The following is a 6,214-nucleotide window of genomic DNA, read 5'->3' as shown; positions in this document are numbered from 1 at the left end:
CCCCAGAACACAAAAAATTCGCTTCCAACGAAATCACCCCAGAGCACAAAAACTTTGCTTCCAACGAAATGACTCCAGAGCAAAGAAAACACGCTTCCAACTAAATGACCCCAGACCACGAAAAATTCGCGGCCAACGAAATCACCCGAGAACACAAAATATTCGCTTCCAACGTAATTACACCAGAACACAAAAAATTCACTTCCAAAGAAATCACCCTTGAACACAAAAATTCCCTTTAAACGAAATCACCCGAGAACACAAAAAGTTCGCTTCCAACGAAATCACCCCAGAGCACAAAAAATTCGTTTGCAAAGAAATCTCCTGAGAACACAAATATTCGCTTCCAAAGATATCATCCCAGAGCACTAAAAAATCATTTCAACGAAATCACCCCAGAACACCAAAATTCCCTTTCAACGAAATCACCCGAGAACCCAAAAAATTCGCTTCCAACGAAATCACCCCAGAGCACAAAATATTCGCTTCCAATGAAATGTCTCCTGAGCACAGAAGATATACTTCCAACGAACTGACCCCCTACTTCAAAAAATTGCTTTCATCGAAAAAACCGGAGAACACAAAAAATTCGCTTCCAACGTTATTACCCCAGAACACAAAAAGTTCTTTTCCAACGAAATCTCCTGAGAAGACACATATTCGCTTCCAAAGATATCATCGCAGAGCACAAAAAATTCGCTTGCAACGAAATCACCCCAGTACACAAAAAATTTGCTTCCAACGAAATGACTCCAGACAACAGAAAACACGCTTCCAACGAAATGACCCCCTACTTCAAAAATTTGCATCCTTCGAAAAAATGGGAGAACACAAAAAATTCGCTTGCAACGAATTCTCCTGTGAACACAAATATTCGCTTCCAAAGATATCATCCCAGAGCACAAAAAAATCATTTTAACGAAATCACCCTAGAACGGAAATATTCCCTTTCGACGAAATCACCCGAGAACCCAAAAAATTCGATTCCAATGAAATCACCCGAGGACAAAAAATTATCTTCCAAATAAATGACTCCTGAGCACAGAAAACACGCTTCCAACGAAATGACCCCCTACTTCAAATATTTGCTTCCATCGAAAAAACCGGAGAACACAAAAAATTCTCTTCCAACGACATTACCCCAGAAGACAAAAGATTCTTTTCCAACGAAATCTCCTGAGAACAGAAATATTCGCATTCAAAGATATCATCCCATAGGACAATAAGTTCCCTTCCAACGAAATCACCCTATAACACAAAAATTCCCTTTCAACGAAATCACCCGAGAACACAAAAAATTCGCTTACAACGAAATGACTCTAGAGCACAGAAAACATGCTTCGAACGAAATGACACCCAACTTCAAAATTTGCTTCAATCGTAAAAACCGGAGAACACAATAAATTCTCTTTTAATGATATTACCCCAGAAAACAAAAAATTCTTTTCCAAACGAAATCTCCTGAGAACACAAATATTCGCTTCCAAAGATATCATCCCAGAGCACAAAAAATTCGCTTCCAACGAATTCACCCTAGAACACAAAAATTCCCTTTCAATGAAATCTCCCGAGAACACAAAAAATTCGCTTCCAACGAAATCACCACAGAGCAAAGAAAATTCGCATCCAACGAAATGACTCCAGAGCACACAAAACATGCTTCCAACGAAATGACACCCTACTTCAAAATTTGCTTCCACCGAAAAAACTGGAGAACACAAAAAATGCTCTTCCAACGATATTATCCCAGAAGACAAAAATTCTTTTCCAACGAAATCTCCTTAGAACACAAATATTCGCTTCCAAATATATCATCCCAGAGCACAAAAAAATCGCTTCGAAGGAAATTACCCTAGAACACAAAAATTCCTGTTCAACGAAATCATCCGAGAACACAAAAAATTCGCTTCCAACAAAATTACCCTAGAACACAAAAATTCCCTTTCAAAGAAATCACGTGAGAACACAAAGAATTCGCTTCCAATGAAATTACCCCAGAACACAAAAAATTCACTTGCAAAAAAATCCCCTGAGAACATAAATATTCCCTTCCAACGAAATCAACCCAGATTACAAAAAATTAGCTTCCAACGAAATGTCTCCAGAGCACAGAAAACACGCTTCCAACGAAATGACCCACTACTTCAAAAATTTGCTTCCATCGAAAAAACCGGACAACACAAAAAATTCGATTCCAACGATATTACCCCAGAACACAAAAAATTCTTTTCCAACGAAATCTCCTGAGAAGACAAATATTCGCTTCCATGGATATCATCCCAGAGCACAAAAAATTCACTTCCAACGAAATCACCCCAAAACACAAAAATTTCCTTTCAACGAAATCACGCGAGAACACAAAAAATTCGCTTCCAACGAAATTACCCCAGAACACAAAAAATTTGCTTGCAATGAAATCTCCTGAGAACACAAATATTCGCTTCTATCGAAATCACCCCAGAGCACAAAAAATTCGCTTCCACAGAAATGACTCCAGAGCACAGAAAACACGCTTCCAACGAAATGACCCCCCAATTCAAAAATTTGCTTCGATTGAAAAAATCGGAGAACAAAAAAAATTCTCTTCCAACGATATTACCCCAGGAGACTAAAAATCCTTTTCCAACGAAATCTCCTGAGAACATAAATATTTGCTTCCAAAGATATCATCCCAGAGCACAAAAAAATCATTTCAACGAAATCACCCTAGGACGCAAAAATTCCCTTTCATCGAAATCACACGAGAACCCAAATATTCGCTTCCAACGAAATCACAACAGAGCACAATAAATTATCTTCCAACGAAATGACTCCTGAATAGAGAAAACACGCTTCCAACAAAATGACCCCCTGCTTCAAAAATTTGTTTCCATCGAAAAAACCAAAGAACACAAAAAATTCGCTTGTAACAAAATCTCCTGAGAACACAAATATTCGCTTCCAACGAAATCACTCCAGAGCACAAAAAATTCGCTTCCAACGAAATGACTCCAGAGCACAGAAAACACGCTTCCAACGAAATGACCCCCTACTTCAAAAAATTGCTTCGATCGAAAAAACCGGAGAACACAAAAAATTCTCTTCCAACGATATTACCCCAGAAGACAAAAAATTCCTTTCCAAAGAAATCTCCTGAGAACACAAATATTCGCTTCCAAAGATATCATCCCAGAGCACAAAAAATTCGCTTCCAACAAAATCTCCTGAGAACACAAATATTCACTTCCAAAGATATCATCCCAGAGCACAAAAAATTTGCTTCCAATAAAATCACCCTAGAACAAAAAAATTTCCTTTCAACGATATCACTCGAGAACACAAAAAATTCACTTCCAACGAAATGACTCCTGAGTACAGAAAACATGCTTCCAACGAAATGAACCCCTACTTCAAATAATTGCTTCCATCGAAAAAATCGGAGAACACAAAAAATTCTCTTCCACTGACATTACCCCAGAAGACAAAAAATTCTTTTCCAACGAAATCACCTGACAACACAAATATTCGCTTCCAAAGATATCATCCCAGAGCACAAAAAATTCGCTTCCTACATAATGACTCCTGAGCACAGAAAACACACTTACAACTAAATGACCCCCTACTTCAAAAATTTTCTTACATCGAATAAACCAAAGAACACAAAAAATTCGCTTGCAACGAAATCTCCTAAGAACACAAATATTCGCTTCCAACGAAATCACCCCAGAGCACAAAAAATTTCCTTTCAACGATATCACTCGAGAACACAAAAAATTCACTTCCAACGAAATGACTACTGAGTACAGAAAACATGCTTCGAACGAAATGACACCCTACTTCAAAATTTGCTTCCATCGAAAAAAACAGAGAACACAAAAAATTCGCATCCAAAGAAATTACCCTAGAACACAAAAATTCCATTTCAAAGAAATCACGTGAGAACACAAAGAATTCGCTTCCAACGAAATTACCCCAGAACACAAAAAATTCACTTGCAACGAAATCTCCTGAGAACACAAATATTCGCTTCCAACGAAATCACTCCAGAGAACAAAAAATTCGCTTCCAACGAAATGACTCCAGAGCACAGAAAACACGCTTCCAATGAAATGACCCCCTACTTCAAAAAATTGCTTCGATCGAAAAAACCGGAGAACACAAAAAATTCTCTTCCAACGATATTAACCCCAGAAGACAAAAAATTCTTTTCCAACGAAATCTCCTGAGAACACAAATATTCGCTTCCAAAGATATAATCCCAGAGCACAAAAAATTCGCTTCCAACGAAATCACCCCAAAACACAAAAATTTCCTTTCAACGAAATCACGCGAGAACACAAAAAAATTCGGTTCCAACGAAATTACCCCAGAACACAAAAAATTTGCTTGCAATGAAATCTCCTGAGAACACAAATATTCGCTTCTATCGAAATCACCCCAGAGCACAAAAAATTTGCTTCCACAGAAATGACTCCAGAGCACAGAAAACACGCTTCCAACGAAATGACCCCCCACTTCAAAAATTTGCTTCGATCGAAAAAACCGGAGAACACAAAAAATTCTCTTCCAACGATATTACCCCAGGAGACTAAAAATCCTTTTCCAACGAAATCTCCTGAGAACACAAATATTCGCTTCCAAAGATATCATCCCAGAGCACAAAAAAATCATTTCAACGATATCACCCTAGGACGCAAAAATTCCCTTTCATCGAAATCACCCGAGAACCCAAATATTCGCTTCCAACGAAATCACCCCAGAGCACAAAAAATTATCTTCCAACGAAATGACTCCTGAACACAGAAAACATGCTTCCAACGAAATGACCCCCTGCTTCAAAAATTTGCTTCCATCGAAAAAACCGAAGAACACAAAAAATTCGCTTGCAACAAAATCTTCTGAGAACACAAATATTCGCTTCCAACGAAATCACTCCAGAGCACAAAAAATTAGCTTCAAACGAAATGACTCCAGAGCACAGAAAACACGCTAACAACGAAATGACACCCTACTTCAAAATATGCTTCCATCGAAAAAACCGGAGAACACAAAAAATTCTCTTCCAACGATATTACCCCCGAAGACAAAAAATACTTTTCCAACGAAATATCCTGAGAACACAAAATTCGTTTCAAAAAATATCTTCCCAGAGCACAAAAAATTCGCTTCCAATGAAATCACCCTAGAACACAAAAATTCCCTTTCAACGAAATCACCCGAGAACATAAAAAATTCGCTTCCAACAAAATCACCCCAGAGCACAGAAAATTTGCTTCCAACGAAATGATTCCAGAGCACAGAAAACATGCTTCCAATGAAATGATCCCTCGTTCAAACATTTGTTTCCATCGAAAAAACCGGAAAACACAAATAATTCTATTCCAACAATATTACCCCAGAAGACAAAAAATTCTTTTCCAACGAAATCTCCTGAACACAAAATTCATTTCAAAAGATATCATCCTAGAGCACAAAAAATTCGCTTCCTACGAAATCACCCCAGAACACAAAAATTCACTTTCAATGAAATCACTCGAGAACACAGAAAATTCGGTTCCAACGTAATTACCCCAGAACACAAAAAATTCTCTTGCAATGATATCTCCTGAGAACACAAATCTTCGCTTCCATCGAAATCACCCCAGAGCACAAAACATTCGCTTCCACCCAAATGACTCCAGAGCACAGAAAACACGCTTCCAAAGAAATCACCCCCTACTTCAAAAATTTAATTCCATCGAAAAAACCGGAGAACACAAAAAATTCGCTTCCAAAAAATTACCCCAGAACCCAAATAATTCACTTGCAAGGAAATCTCCTGAGAACACAAATATTCACTTCAAACAAAATCACCCCAGATTACAAAAAATTCGCTTGCAAGGAAATTACTCCAGAGCACAGAAAAAACGCTTCCAACGAAATGACCCCCTACTTCAAAATTTGCTTCAATCGAAAAAACCGGAGATCAAAAAAATTCTCTTCCAACGACATTACCCCAGAAGACAAAAAATTCTTTTCCAACGAAATCTCCTGAGAACACAAATATTCGCTTCCAAAGATATCATCCCAGAGCACAAAAAATTCTCTACCAACGAAATAACCCTAGAACACAAAAATTCCCTTTCAAAGAAATCACCCGAGAATACAAAAAATTCGCTGTCAACGAAATGACTCCAGAGCAGAGAAAACACGCTTCCAAAGAAATCACCCCCTACTTCAAAATTAGCTTCCATCG

This window comes from Meriones unguiculatus, chromosome 5 (assembly GCF_030254825.1).
Source record: "Meriones unguiculatus strain TT.TT164.6M chromosome 5, Bangor_MerUng_6.1, whole genome shotgun sequence".
Taxonomy (NCBI): Eukaryota; Metazoa; Chordata; class Mammalia; order Rodentia; family Muridae; genus Meriones; species Meriones unguiculatus.
This window is presented reverse-complemented; position numbering follows the sequence as displayed.